Consider the following 16705-nt stretch of genomic DNA (forward strand, 5'->3'; position numbering starts at 1 on the left):
GTCTACATCATCATGCCCTGCAGGCATATTGGCAGAACGACCAATGGAAGGTAAGATTTTTCCGACAGAGCTTCGAAAATAAAGTTTTCTTCTTTTATCTTACTACAAATCAATTGGAGCCCTTACAGCAAAATCCTATAAAATAACTTCAAACACCACTTCTTAGTCTAAAAATTTGTATTATGGCTATAACTCTTTGAAGTATTATGACTGAAGTTTGGAGAAAAATGATTTAAGTGCTATCTGCTAGACATCAGAGCTTCAAAAATTCTCTCAGTTTTTCTTGACACATAAACTACTACCCACTGTATGTTTTAGAATTTTTTTTCTTGCTTTTAACCACCTAACCCAGTTTGCTTGATAAAAGTTATTTAACTGTAGTTTATCCAATTGAATTAACACTCTTCCAAGGTTCACCAACTTGCAATTGATTATTTTGCTTTGCCCAGTTTTGTTTTTTTGTTTTTTCCATTCTGCTAGAGTTTGGGGATTTTTAAAAAAGAACTTCCAGAATCTCAAGCATGTTGACTTTAAATTAAGTTAAAAAAAAAAAATCACTGAGAAAAGTGTGAAACATGGGTTTAAAGGCTCTGTGATTCCAGCTCAGAAGTTAAATGTTAGAGAAAACTCTGAAGTTTCCTGATGGAAAAGACTCCCTTACACAGAGGGGGCGGTGAGACCGAGGATGCCTTCCGCACAGCACACAGGACTCGCCAAGCCTCCCCGGGCAATACGTGGAAGGTGTTGTTCGGGATTCAAGTCACTGCATGCTCAGCCGACATTTTTTACAAACTAGAGCAGAAACTTTGGTAGCTTACATTTTTTAAAACAAGGCACACAAAAACCTTACTTTGAAAAAGAGGATTCCATTCAACAAGCACTTAGTGTGTATCTACCTTAGGCATGCACGTCCATGAGATGCTATGATGGGTGGGGTGCAAAAATGGAAGGAAAAAAAAAAAAAAAGAGTCCCTGACCTCAATGGACTGCTTCTGACTCAAAATGTTAAGAATGCTTGGGATTTTTATCCTATTTTCCTGAAGATTATTTTGGCTTGAGTCTCTTTTAAGTGAAAATGATGATTTTCAGAGTCCAAAATAATACAGCTAATAGAAGTTCTATATGCCTATGTTCATATATAGTATATATTCATATATCCAAAGCAACATTATTTTTAATAGGCAAAAGCTGGAAGCAAACCAAATGTCCACTGATGGGTGAGTGGATGAACTATGTTGATAAATGCATAAAATGTATTATTATTCAGCTTTGGAAAAAAAAGAAATCCTGCCATTTTTGATAACATGGATGAATCTTGAGTAAATTGTGCTATGAAATAAGCCAGTCACAGGGAGGCAAATGTTGTATGATTTCACTTATATAAGGTACCTAAGTAGTAAAATCATAGAGATAGAAAGTAGAATGGTGGTAGCGAGGGGTCGGGAGAAATGGGAAGTTGTTTCACGGCTTAGAGTTTCAATTTTGCTAGATGAAAAGAATCCTGGAGATTGCACAACCATGCGAATGTGCTTAATGCTACTAAAGGGTACATGTAAAAATGGTTAGGATGGTAAACTTTATTTTATGTGTATTTTACCACAATTAAAAAATTTTCAATATAAATCCCATTCTCAGTTCATGGTTGTATAAAAACAGGTGGTGGGCCAAATTAGTCTGCCAAATCCCGGTCTAATGTGGACATAGGTAGCAACTGAGACTCTAATATCTCAACTCCTACAATACAAATTCTTTCACAGACTCCCAATGAATGACATAGGAAGTGCCATAAAACAGACACAGATAAAGGATTATGGGAGTTTAGAGGAGGAAAAGATGCACCTAGTAAAGTTCAGTCAAGCCCTTGTTGACTTTTGTGATTCTCTCAAGTAGAAGGTCCATCTGAGCTAAGCTTCTGCACAGGTCGTGTTTAGATATATAGACAGGGAGAGGGAATGGTGACACAGACCAAAGCGTCGCCCAAAGAGAAAAAACACATGGGGGAAATAAAGAGTTCAATTTAAATGGAGCAATATAAAAAGTTGGAAATAAGACTGGAAATTTTATTTGGGGTTACACCAAGGAAGTCATTAATTGAAGAACTTGGGCAACGAAGAACAAGGAAAGGTTTTTGCACAGAGCGAAGGACGGCAAGACCAATAACATATACTAACATGATTTGTGTCTGTTTGACGCTGGAGTACAGAAAATAGGGCAAACAGGGAGACTAGCTATGTGCCTACTGCAACCGCAATGATAATGAAGGCCTGAAACAGGATAAGGAAAGACAAAGTGGAAAGAAGTTAGGAGGTTTGAGAGATCTGACCACTGACTGGAGAGACAAAAGAGGGGAAATTCAAGACAATACTGAGATTGTTAACCTGGGGGTTAGGGAGATGATAGTGTTACTAACAAAAGTAAGGGACATGAGAGAAAGGCAAGTTTAGGAGAAAAGATGTGAGTTCACTTAGATACGCTAACTGTGAGGTACCAGTGGGATATCCACACGAAGTCGTGTCCTGAGTAGCAAGGAGAGAAGAGTATACACACGGGGGACTGGTCGGGGCGGGGCGGGAGCGGGGGAAGGTCAATCATAAAGCTAATGCTTTAGAGTCATGAATACTGGTGAGATTTCCAAAGAACACAGGGGCGGCCAGGAATTGAACCTTGAAAATAACTACTTTAAGAAGTAGTAAGAATAGGATCCAGAAAGTGAGTCAGAGATGTGGTTTAGAAGGACGAGAGGAAGGAGAGGCTAGCATTTGTTGAGTACCTAACTGTGCTAGGGCTAACACATACATAGGCCACCTACTTTTAACCTTTAATCAACTCTATCAGGTAGGTCTTATCCTTCCCTCTTTTGAGAGGGGACAAAACAGAGGCTCCAAAAGTTAAATGATGTGCAAGTGATGAGCAGTGAATGAAAACCTTTTCTAGCCAGGAGTGTGGTGATGTAAGGAAGAGAAGATCGTGTGGGAACTCAAAAGAGTTCCTGGGTTGGGGAAGGATTGTCTTATTGTTTCTACTTCGTTTTTGTTTTTTCTTTTGTCCCCCATAGAGGAGACCCGGGTGCATTTTTAGGCTGAAGAAGGAGATCAAATAGAGCATTTGGAGATGAGAGAGAATGAGGATAACTCAGCTAACATATAACTAAAAAGGCCTAAGATGAAGGCAAGTAACAGATTTGGATACCTATAAACATTAAGCATAAGGAAGGTTTTTACGTAGAATATCATAGCTTGGTTCAGTCCACAAAACAGTAATCTGTACTTTCTCAGTATGTTTTACTCGACAAAGACTCTCTTTTTAGCAGTTTAATATATGCTGCATAAACCGGTTATATAAAGCAAGGCACGAGGCTGGAGGGCTCCCACTCCAATTTGACAACACCATCTTGTCTTCACACCACCTGTCACATCTATCAACATTTTAACTAATGTCAGAGTTCTTCTTTTGCTAATGAGCTGCTACACAGAGAAGCGTTTCTCCTCTCAGTCCGCCAGCTACAATATAATGAGGTGGAGTGAAAGGCGTGATCTTCCTCTCAGAAGCCCCTCTTTGCTCAGAAGACCATCACTGTTCTTTTTCTCTTTTGTCACAGACCCAAATTTAGTTGGTTGAGGCCCTTTTAGATGTGTTTTGCTTTGATGTGATTTAAAAAAAAAAAAAAAACACAAAAAACCCTCCTCCATCAAAAGGTCACCCCCCAGGCTGACGTTGGTTATAGCCCACGAGTTATCAGTGTGGTTAAATGAAGAGGTTGTGCTATATCTAAGCACTTTCCCAGACCTCCCTTCTCCCAAATATTACAGTCTCTTCTTCCAAAGAGATACCGTTTTATATTCATCTCTCTTTAGTATCTTAAACCAAATGCTTGTACTTCCCCAGTTTCCTCACCTATGCTTACGGTCACGGCGTTCTACCGGAAAGCTGTCTCCCCCCACCAGCCACATGGTGAACTCCTACGCTTTCTTTAAGAGTCAGTTAGGGCATCGCCTCCTCCAGAAAGTCTTTCCTGAATGCCTAGGCTGAGTGAAGCATCCCCTCTCTGGGCTGGCATTCTATCTTACGCATGCCTCAGTCCTAGCAATGACATCAATATATTGAAATGACTGATTTTTGTACTTTCCCCCAAACTAGACAATAATCTCATTACATACAAAATGTCTTACGTAGTTTTATCCCCAGTGCCTAGCACAGTGACCTGGAGGCACCTCAGTGACAGCTCTATGTGAGAAACATGATGCCACAGCCATTGACTCGTAGTAACAGATGCCTGACGTTCCCTTCATTAGCTTGTGTTTCCTTGCTTTATGTCTCCAACTAAAGTAAAAGCAGTTAGCCTAGATATAAGCAACTACTACATTAGTCTTTCCCAAAGTGTGCTCTTCAGAACACTGGCACTGATATAGTCCCAGGACCCCTTGTTCCTATGCATGCGGGAAATACTTCATACTATCCAAAACATTTGGACATTCACAAAGCCTATTAGATTTAAATGGTGCTAAGAAGTCAAATCCATTTTAACTCAATGTTTCCAAAAGAATTTATTTGACAAAATCCTTATTTGGGGGGGATAGAGGGGAGGACATATCACCTATTAATATCCCACAGACTTAGTGTCCCTCAGAAAATACTTTGAGAAACACTGCGTAATTAATCAAAGTCATCCTAACAGTCATTCATATACCTGCTGCAAGCCAGAGATAGATTCTTCTTGAGAGATTATCTGAGCTCCTCTAACTTATTTCTTTAGCTGTTGTTCATAAAGATCATTTCTGAAATAGACTTGTGGATTTGACTATGGATGTATGAAAGAATGGTTACTCTAAACGATAATTTCATTTTCCGGAAAGAAAACATTTTTGTGGTTAATATTTCCTATCACTACATCCCAGGCATTGTTCAAGTGCTCTGAGAGCCCAGGGAATATACTTTTATTCTTAGTGTAATCTCACTCTTCCCAGTCATGACGAGATATTTGGAAACATTTATTTTGGTGAGAGTTTATACATCTGTAGTGTCGTCAGGTGCACCCACTAAAAACATCCATATTTTCCACCAAAAAAAATGTGTTCTGCATGAAACCAATCCAGGCTTTATAGACACAAGAACATGTACAGGTAGACAGATACATACATGCCTTTATTTGTCTATAAATTAGTTGTGAAAATTAAAGTAAGCATCTAAGGGTGTTTAATTTGGTGTGCCCAAGAATTTGCCTTTTTTTTTTTTTAACCTAAACTTAACATTTTCTTTCAAGTCATTCTTGAGACTACTCCAGCACTTTCTGTGATAGGACCTCATCAGTGGAAAAGATAGGTTTCCAATTTTATAACACTGGAGGGATATCTGAATCAAGAAAGATTCAAGGTTAACATATTTATTAAGGGCCTGCTATTGGCGAAATTCTGCATGACACTATGAGGACTATCAGAGTACTTATTTTTTGTTTACCAGCAATGCTTATAGGCTGAGGTCATTCTGTGTATATATTTAAAATGTGTTGGCTCAGATGAGGTTGCTCAGTATGGAGACTGAGTGATGGCTGTGCTAAATATACCATATTCACTTTTGTGAACTAGAAAGAGTGGGCTTCAAAGCTTTAAGGGCATTGTTTATACAACCCTTTCTGATTCAGTGCAAGCGTCTCAAAGACCTTGTCAAGACAATGGGGCAAGTTGGTGAGTTAGGAGACAATTACATATAGGTTATCTAATTGCCTTAAGTTAAACTCATTTTCTAACCCTATAATTTCCTACCATTCCTAATGAGATGTCAATAAATCCAATAAACACATCCTAAATAAATTCCTAATAAGATTTCAATAAACGCAAATTCAACAGCATTTTCAAGTATCTTTCTGACCCTTTTTATTAAATCCTATACTTCCCATTTCATAAAACTTACCACGAGTAATTGTTGTTACTTCTTTTCTTTGCTGGCATTTAAGCTCTGTGAGAACATGGATTTTTCTTATTCTCTACTACATTCTCATTGTTCACCTCTGTGCCTGACACACAGAAGATATGGAATAAATCTCTGTGAAATGAATTAATTAATATTTTCTAAGTGTCAACTGTTGCCTTCTCTCTTGAGTTAAACTCTGGGCCCCTTCAAGAGGTATTTTTCTCCTATTTTATCGTTCCATCAACCCCCAGTATTTCTGCTGAATTGACATTTTAAATTTCTCATGTCTGTGTTCTGTCTGCCCTCCTAAAATAACTTTCTTGAGGTCAATAATGGTGCCTTACTCATCTTTTTATCCCAATAATTTAATACATTCTCTAGTGATTAGAAGGTGAATGATAGTTATGAAGGAATAAAGGAATAAATGGAGTGAAATTTACAAGCTAGTGTGCCAGACAGACACAAATAAATCCACTACAAAGACAACTATAACAGTATCATTACAGTGATAGAAACAAAAATGTGCTAAGCAAGTACTGGGGTAGATGAGATTTAATAAGATTAGTCAGATCTGCAAAGACTTCACAGAGAAGGTGTCATCTGAACAAGACCTTCAAGGACAAGTAAAACTTCGACGAGCAATGATGGGGCAAAGCACTGAGAAGGAAATAAAAAGAGCCCTTGCGTTTGGAAGGAGAGGAGAACGGTAACAGGGGAGTTGCAGCTAAATCACACTAGAGGAGACTATGAAGAGAGGCAGGAGAGGTATGCTCAGAGATGTGGCAAGAAAACAGTGTTCTCATAGGGTTATTGAGGATTTTTTTTTAATTATGTTCAGTTAGCCAGCATACAGTATATCACTGGTTTTTGATGTAGTGCTCAATGATTCATTAGTTGTGTATAACATCCTGTGCTCTGGGCTCTAAGTGGAATGGAACTTTTCCTGTTGCCTTTGAGCTTCAGCTAAGACCTTAAAGCTAAGAACAATGGGCACTAAACATGCCACACTTTAAAGTGGGGTCCTAGATATTTTAAAGTAACACTTATTCAGAGTTAACCAAACTCTGTCACTATCAACGCCATAGGTAACAGCTAGACATTTCTTGAGAAGATCCTTTGTGTTGGGAGAATACCAGTAGGGAGTGCAGTGACCTTTTCCCTTCTCACCAACCCTGACCTCAAGCCAAGTGAAGGAGACCCCAAAAGAACCCTTAAGGGACTTGGAAGTACCTGCAGAAGAGATTCCCAAATTCAAGTCAGATGCTTGTTTAGAGATAGGAACTAGTAGGTCTTCCCATGCTTCTCATCACAGCAGAACTCAGAAATGTTCTTGGGCAAGCCTGCAGCATGTACCCAAGGGAGCAGGGGCCACCTGAGGAGGACAGAGGCTGATGCCTGCTTGAGGCTGGCTAGAGCTGCCAGTGAAGGCAAGGCCAGGAACAAGAGACAGGTGGCTATCAGGTACTCCCATGTGGTGAAGCAAGGATGCAGAAGATTTCCCACGGGCCACATGGATGCTAAAGAAGGCAGCCTGATTCCAGTCATCTCTAATGAACTCTGCTGGGAAGAGGAGACCCCAGGGAAAAGGGACAGGAGATGTGCCATGGGAAGGCAGGAACAGAGGTGGGTAAGCGTCTCCTGAGTCAGGAGTCAGTGCAATGCAGAGGACAAACACGGGGTCTTCCAAGGAGGACATCAATGTGCTCCCGAAGATGGCATCAACGTTGGAATGCTGCCATGCCAGAGCATCACAGTTCCCAGAAAGCTGCAAGGAGTACCCGTTTTCTCTCTCCCTTGCTCTCCACCTGTACGTCAGAGGATCCAAGCAGAAAAAGAATTTGGATTCAGAAAACAAATGGCCAGGACCCCCTTTCCTACCATTAGTTCTAGACCTTACTCAAACAGAAAACAGAAGTTCTGCTGTATACTGGAATGGAACTAATACCGAAAAAGAAGACTTCTAAAACCCAAAAGTGACATTGATGAAAAGATGCTGCCCGAAATATCATCAAGGGTGATGGCAATGGTAGAAAAAGGTAAAGCCATTTCCTGATGGTTTCAATTCCTCTAATAAGCTACTGTGAAACTTTTCTGCTTATGAGAGGTCAAAAAGCTATTCCTAAAGGAAGAAATGCTATGACCTGATTTATGCTCTAGAGCTACCTTTTATGACTGTATAGATTACTGAAGAATGGACACTTGCCTCTGTGTCAGAGCATCATAAACTTTAGCTGTACTATTAAGTTCCCCCACATGGTAAAAAGTGGGATGGCTCTGTGAAAAAGGAATATATTTCTTCCCCTTCATACTAATTCCCAAAACAGAGTAAGATAAAAAGCCCTTAATAAACCATCAAAAGTGCCCAGAAGGAAATATTTCAAAATATTTCATCTGCCCATTGAAGCTTCATGAACTCATGAGTAGTTTGTTCTAATATGTGGAAATCCCACCTTCCAGACTGCAGACTCTCTCTCTTTCTCTCTTCTATATTTGTTTGTGCATCCTCAAAGCGCTTTGTGCTTCAAAGTATCTCTCAAGAAAATGGTTTAACTGACACACGTTGGCAAAGACCAAGTGAATGCACAGATTCCCCTAGGAAACCACTCCCTTCAGCCTAGGGCCTCTGTTCTCAGCTGTGGGAGCCCAGGGTGCCGAACCGAAGGAATGCAGATACTAAGTAGACTCCTTGGTCCTGTTCATCAGTGTCATGGAGATATAAAAATAAGACTCAGACAATGCAATAGGGAATTTGATATATTTAGATGGTCACAAGCTGAATTTTGCTCGTCACTGCTATAAAGAGGTGAGGAAAAGCTTTTTTAAAAACTGTTTTTAAGATGAAAGGTGTAGGGAGTTAAGATCATCCCTATAACTTGCTAAAACTGATTCTAACAATACACAGTGCCACTTTCAATCTGTTGGATGCTTATGCAACCCACCACCACCGGCAAGGACGGCTGGGTCAGGGCCGATTACCTTTCTCCCCAAACATCTACTTGTAAGGCCTACACAAGCCCTCCAGAACGTATCACCACCGGGCCTCCTGCTCCAAATTAGAGCCAGCTCAGCCTGGGGGTTACCACATACACTTGGGGGTCTCTTGCTCGCTCTTTTTTTCTCCTCTCTAGCAGTCCTCTTTCGGTCTGAATGATAAAATCTCTCTTTTTCATCTTGCAACCCCAATGCCGAGAGAGAGATTTTCTGAATAATATTATTCAACTATAAAAGAACCATTCTAAATAGTACATTGTAGTCAAAGCCATCGGCTCTAGGGGTGTGGGCACAATGCCTTGCATTTCTGGGTCTCTGGAAATCATGCTGTCATTCACGACTACATGGCACAGTTCGACTAAAAGTTATAGCTCAAATGACTGAGAGCAGACCAACCTGAAACTAGCATTCTGGATTTGATTCCATTATCCTCAAAATTTTTTATATCAATAAACAAACACACTGCAACATCGAGGGAGAACACGGTAAGAAGTGGTCCTTAATTCTGGTGTGAATTCCTGCTTGGGTTTTTGTTTGCTGCCTTGATTCTAACCCACAGCAACTGAACGCATCGGGCTTTTCAGGTCGGAAGCAAGGCAGGCAAAAACCAGGAACTGGTGGGGACCATAGCCCAGGGCAGGAGAACAGCTACACAGTGACAAAGAGTCCTAGATACCAGATTAACCTTCTACTTAAACTTCACATACACTGCCTGCTGGAATAACCAACCCCGAAAACTGCCAGTCAGCCATGGAACAAAACACCCCCCATCTGGTAATCCCTGACACAGGTCTGATGCAGAACCTCAACTTGTCAGGGCCGGTGTATCCTGAGATGGCCTGATAGTGACCAAGGCACCTACCATTTCTACATTGTAATTTTCCAATTAATAAGAAAGGGAATCGTTATGAAAGTCTGCCTCTGATCTCCTCTATTGTATACTTTGAGGATAAATAAATTAATGCCTGTGAAGTAGAGCACAAGATCTAAAAAGAAGAACTTTGTGCCTGCCTTTCCTTCAAGCATGAGGTAAAATGCAAGATAACAACCAGACACCAGCATCATTTGCTGTGGTAGTGACCTTAAATTCTGCATGATACCTATTTAACCAGTGAATTGGAGGAAATTTTAGGTTTTCATAGTGTCTTGATCGCTGATGACATAAATGCATTGTCATAAAGCAAATCCTACATCAAACTCCACCAAATCAGTAAACCTTTTCAGTATCCAAACAAGTAAGAGTGGGGTATTCAGAACTAGCATGGCAGTGTGGGTGGGGAGAGGGGGGCGGCGTGGTGCCCCTCTCCCCAGCCCCCCTTCAGTTAAGGATCAACGGTTCTTAAAGCAGTCCGGGCTCTCTAAATGTTACTTCCCTTCCTGCACTTTACATCAGCTGCCGTCTCATCTTTAATCACGTTTGCTGTACTGTTTAGTCACTGAGTATTTACAGAGTGTCTGCTGTGTGCCGGGCACTGTTCCAGGTCCTGGCAGTCCAGTGATGAACAGGACGGGCACTGTCCCTGCCCTCTCCGAGCTTGCATTGTAGGGGGAGAAATATACAACAAACATGTAACAAATAAATAGGACCACCTCAGAGTGTGAAACCTACAATCAAAGTAACCCATAAAAAGCCCAAAGGGATAGAGGGGGAGGAAATAAGCCTTTGAAGAAGGGACATTAGAACTGACCATCAAAGAAGGGTCTTTGCCTCTCTCATCTCCCGATAAACCCACAGTGCCTAGAACTGGCAGCCAGTAAATGATCAATATTTCGCTGAATGACTGAGGGAAAGAAGGAGCAGAGAGAAGGGCTCACACATGTTACAGTGTGCATGAAAGGAGAGAGGTGGACTCATGCGGGAGTACTGCCAGGGGACTAGAGAAAGACAAGGAAGGCCAATGTGGGTCAGCACAATGAGCAAAGAAAGAAGTGGCAGGAGGGGATGCAGGAGAGGGGAGCGGGGCCAGACCGTTTTTCCTGTTAGACCCTGGCACCCGAGGCTCAGCAGCAGCCTGTATTCGCAAACCCCTGGTCAAGAGGGCTCCCCATCCCCCACGTGGCTGACCTGACCCCGTTTCCCAGTCTGAGGGAGGAGCCTCTCCTTCGTGCAGCGCCGGTAACACAGTGAGGCTCCTCTGCTCATCGGCTCTTCACACGAGCTCCGGCGGCTGCCGGTACCCCCTCTCACTAAACCCTCAGCTCCTGCCTTGGAGGGGCCGTGTCTCCTCCCCAGACATCCATCTGTGATAACCTCCCACGGGTACCCACAGCCTTCCCTTCATCACACTCACCCCCTGCTTGGTAAGATTATCTGTCCCCACCAGACTGTAAGCGCCCTCGGGGCAGGAGCTGAGTCAACTCGTTTGTCACTGTAGCACGGGGTGGAAACTCAAATACTCTCCTGTGAATCAACTAGCTCTAACCGTTACTTAAAATAAAAGGGCTGGAAGAAACAGGTTTAAATGTTTCCCATTTGGGGACTGAGAAACAGTTAACCATCGTGTCTGACCTTACAGTGACATGTTCTAGAATAAGGTAGAAGAAGGCAGACGTGCTTGGCTCTTTTCCTGACTCAGACAGTGTGTGATTCTGGGCGAATCCCTGAACCTGGCCTGTGCCTGAGAAGGGGAGCAGGAGAGCCTCACCACCTCAGGACAGGTTTTAAGCAGGGGGAGGGAAGGGAATAAAGAGGGGGGTGGGCAGGAAGAACAAAGGGCCTTAATTTCCCTGGGATTTTTAGGTAGCAGGTCTACTAGATCTCTAATTTATAACCACAAATCATCAAGGCTTATTTGTATCCACAAGCCATTTTAGGAAATCAGTTTTCGTTTGTTTCAGAGCCAAATCAACAGAGCAAATGTGTGTTAAGCAAGGTGTCCTCGGTTAAGATAAAGGTCAGCCAAAAACAGAAAGATGCACTGACAACTTAATCATTGCTTATTAGGGTAACAGTTTTTAATTAAATATTTAAAATTGAGAGAGAGTCACAGGGAAGAAGTTTACATGTGTATTTTTTTTTTCTGACATCAATACTGCCATTGATGAGCAGAAGCAATTTAGTTTCACTCTGAGAGTGCAGACAATGGTCAGTTTTCCTCCAGCTGGCTTATTTTACAAGCATTAATGAACAATTAACCAACACTGGCACTCTTTCCGTCTGTAATCCTGTAGTAGGATCACTAATCTCTACCACTAGCAGCTAATGATGAAGGTCTCTTAAGCTTCACTTCTTATCTCAGCCAGTTCTTAATACTTGCATAAGTATGCTTTCTGAGGAGGGGGGCCCCCTACTGCTATGCAACCCCGAGAACAAAAGCCCAGAGACATTTTTGAAGGGGTTTCTGTTCAATAACACTTCTATGCTTATGTTTGCCTTCCTCCTACAACAAACACCAGTGATCAACAGAGGGCTCTGCAGGTCACGGAGGGCTCTGTGTTTCCATACTTCTAATACTTATAAGAATGTATTCAGACGGCATTAGACACAACCCCACCCCCCAATTGCACAGGCAGACACCCGAAAGTGGGGAGGGAAACGTGGACTAAATAGAATCAAACAGTATTTTTCTCCATGAGTCAGCTTTGATTTAGTATTGAATTACACTGAGTTTGAAACCACATTGTCATTAAAAATGTATAGGGCAGAGGCAGATTTATCTAGAAAACCCCACACAGGATAGGTCTTAGTTTCTCTGAATTTAATACAACTTATATTCAATTGTCTCTCTCTAGTGGGGCAGAAACCAATTCACCATTTCATCAGAACTCCTCCATAGGGTCGAGATTTAAAGAAAATGCAGGGTCAAGATAAAAAAAGAAAAAAAAATCCAACTGTAGAGTGGCACAACGGTAGGAGAAGAGCTTAGGCTGAAACGACACACTTTTCATTCTTAACTACTTTTCAGACTCTTACAACTTGCTGGGAAAGTTGTTCTTTCAAGGAACGTTGTCCTCAAGACTGGATTCCAAGGCTGCATTGCTAGAAGAGGGTTTTGCGAACACAGGTCTCGCTGGGCGTTGGGTGGCGGGGGGCAGGCAGCATCTGTGCGCGTTGCTCCTGCACCCACGTACAGAGACAAAGTCACCAACAGCACATGCCCATGTGGGGCTGAAACATCAAACCTGGCATCTTCTACCGTTTTTGGTGCTCGTAAAGCTGTAGCATATCATAAACGACAGTGATCGGGAAAGCAGCACAACTGGCAGGTTCACGTGGAGGGAGATGTGAGTGCCGAGACGGAACACTGTGATGGGCCCCAGCGGAATGGGACCTGCTCTCTCTGGAAGAAGAGGAAGAGGACCAGGAAGACAGGTGTGGTGGTATGACACGAGCCCCTCATTTCTTGAGTCTCAGCTTCCCACTAGTTCTAACTACCCACACTGCCGATACCATCCCGTAGTAATGTGGGCACTTCGAGATGGAGGATGCTCTAAAATAGATAACGAGTTGAACTATTCCACAACTCAGACCCAAAATGAAAGGAATCTTTTTCATAGACCAGCTCACTTTTTAGTTTCTCCTTCCAGGCTGCTGAAACACTACTTTTCTCCCCTGATGTTCAGAGCTTCCTGCAGTGGGAAGGGGGCTTAGTGGGCAGAGCCCTGGACTACAAGTTTGGAGGCTGAGTCCTATTCACACACAGCCTCTGACCCTTGTGTGATTTATACGAGTCACTTAACCTCTCTGCCCTTCTGTTTCCTCATTCATTCCACAGACACAATACTACCTGCCCCTCCCCACCTCCGTGGAGCCGTGAGAGGGAGTGACCTATGTCAGCAAAGCGTTTGAAAACACCATTCGTCCATGCGAGGCTCAAATGGTGTAAAACGGTCTAATAGGCCTGCAGTGTGATAACACACACAATGAAAATACGGATAGACTCTGAGAGAGGGAAACATGGAAAGCCAGGAACACTTGCCACTGAAAATTTGGTGGTTGTGTGCTTTGAAAGTCAGTCTCAGTGACAGATCATGGAGTTTATTTGCTCTTTAGGAATCACTGGGCTGATCTAATTAATTTAAGTGATTGTTTGGACAGGAGTGGTAAAGTTTAAAAGGGAGTGGATGAAGTCCTGGTATCCTATGACTCTCATATGGGTGCTTATTAACCCTCAATTAGGAAGAATCAATTCAAGATTATCTACTATTCTCCCTCAGAAACATACTCTCTTCACTGCCCCACAAATGCTTAGTTCCCTTCCTTATCTTTCCATGCTGCTTCCCACCTTCTCCCCTCTACTCGGTTTTTGCATTCCAACTTAAATCCTACCCACCTCCCTCATCAAGAGTCCTGTAACATTCCAGCCTGTACATATATATATATTTCCATCCCACACAATTTCTGGCACAATACCGGACACAGGAGAGAAGTCCAATAAATTTCTACGGCATGATGTAGTACAAGAACCAGGCCTAGAAAATCAGTTCCTGAAACACACCAACTAATTCCTGCCTCAGGCCCATTGCACATGCTGTTCCTGATGCCCAGCACCTGCTCTCTCCACTCCCCACCCCAACCTTACTCTATCCTTTTGAATGGCTGCCTCTTTCCTATCCTTCTAATCTTGAATGTAATCTATTCACAGAGGCCCATACTGACCACCCAATATACAACAGCCTCTTCGGGGTGCCTGGGTGGCTCAGTAAGTTAAGCATCTGCCTTTGGCTCAGGTCATGATTCCCGAGTCCTGGGATCAAGTCCCGCAATGGGCTCCTTGCTCAGCAGGGAGCCTGCTTCTCCTTCTCCTCCCCACTCATTCTCTCTCTCAAAATAAATAAAATCTTAAAACAAAAAAGCCTCTTCACCCCACTATTCTCACATGTATTCTTCTTCCTCCCTGACAGCAGTTATCACAATTTGTAATTACCCACTTTTCCTCTTTCCTTGTTTACTTCATTATTATCCGTCTTCACTACTAGAATGTGTGCCCCCTTCATCTTTAACACAAGAAGCTTAACTGTTTTGCTCATCACTGTTCAGTAAATGTTTGTTGAATTAATTAGTTATGATGTCACCCAGTTTTTTTGGCCAATAGTGCCCAGTGCCTACTCGGCAGCCCTCATCATTCTCCCTGAAATAGAAAACATCTCCTTTTCTACCAATGTTGCAACTTGTTTATCAGGATCCCCCAAAATGAATGCAGATGTGATATTTTATAGTACTTTTTTGTTAAGACTCTCTTATCTAACAACCTTAGTGTCTTTATCTCCCCTTCTCTCCAGTGTGGGGTCAAACCCCGCAGGCTGGGAGGAGAACAGTGAAGTACTACACCTACTGCGTCTGAGGATCCTCCCGCCACTGCCCCAGACAAGCATCAGTGTCCCGGGACAGAGCTCTGGCATTTCATTGTCCTGAGTCGGGGTTAGTGCCTTACCCACTCCAGATCCTCCTTGAGAAACCAGAAGTGGCCTTTCCTCTCATCTTTGTACCATGGTTTGGTATGAGGGCCCAACCATTAGTTCCAATCGAACTTTTCCTGACTCCCAGGAGATCTGTCAGATTTTCAATAAACAGCACACTCTCCACCTCAGATTCCCCAAGGTAAGGATGAGATTAGTACCCGTTCTGGGACCTTGATACTTTGTAACATATTAACACCCCACCCCACAAAGTTATTTTAAGGACCAAATGCAATAAAAGCATGGTACCAACGGATGCCTGGTATACAAGTGTTAGATTTATCATTGCACAGCAATGCTACAAGTACTAGAAGCATTGGGCACGCCTGGTTGCCACTGCTGCGGGCTGCCAAGCTTTAATGATATTTATAAAAAGATATGGTGATGGCATCAGATAGGGTGGTTTTTGCCTGTAAATAACAGAGAGCTTCACTAAAGGATGCTCACACATACCAAGAAGTCCTGAGGTAGGGAGGCTCCAGAGTTGGTTAATTCAGAGGTTCAATTTTGTTATCAAGGATCCAGGTTTTTCCTTCCATTCTGCCACCCTTAACATGTTGGCAAGCAACCGCAAGGCCACAGGTTTGCAAGTATCCCATCTTAATGCACCAATACCCAGAAGTCTCCAGATTTCCCTTCATATTTATGTCCATTGTGTGGAACCAGGGTAAACAGGCAACCCTAAACGAAACACTTGCTTGGGAATGGATTTCTCAAGACTCTCCTGGACCAATCGAGGTTACCCCAACGAGAATTACAGGCAAGGGCCACTTCAGCCAGTGTCTGTGGAAAGTGGACACATTTTGGGTAGGCAGCCAACACTGTTTGCTACAGTGATGTAATGAAGGCTAGGTCCCTAGTTGTTCCCCAGCCAAACACTATTTAGACACACTCATTTATGTCAGTGAAACGTTTCCTTGGGAACTAGTCTATTTTGAAGCTACACATCCTGCCTTCAGATGCTACTCCTTCCATAAAATTGGTAAAAAGTTTTGCCTCTCCTATGCCCATGGACCTAGAAAATAGTTCCATCTCTGGTTATGAAAATGACAGTTCCCAGGTGCTAAGTCCTGCGATGGCCAAACTATACATGGAGAAGATTCAACTGCAGACAGACATAAAAAAACAAAAACAAAAACAAATCAAAACCACCACAATGGGTCATTTTCATGCTATTATATTGCCAGGTGGCTGGAAGCCCTGGGATTTTTGCCTCATATCATCTGATGTGCTTATTAACCACCCAAAATACACATCTTCACATGATGCCCACCAGCAATGAGACTGTTTTTACAAAATGAAACATGTTCAAATGCAAATTTAATCTTGTCAATCCATTGCTTTAAAATCCTTCGATGGCTCCTGACCACACTTGGGAAAAGTTCAGCTTCTAAATGTGGACCCTGCT

Source organism: Zalophus californianus, chromosome 4 (genome assembly GCF_009762305.2).
Source record: "Zalophus californianus isolate mZalCal1 chromosome 4, mZalCal1.pri.v2, whole genome shotgun sequence".
NCBI lineage: Eukaryota > Metazoa > Chordata > Mammalia > Carnivora > Otariidae > Zalophus > Zalophus californianus.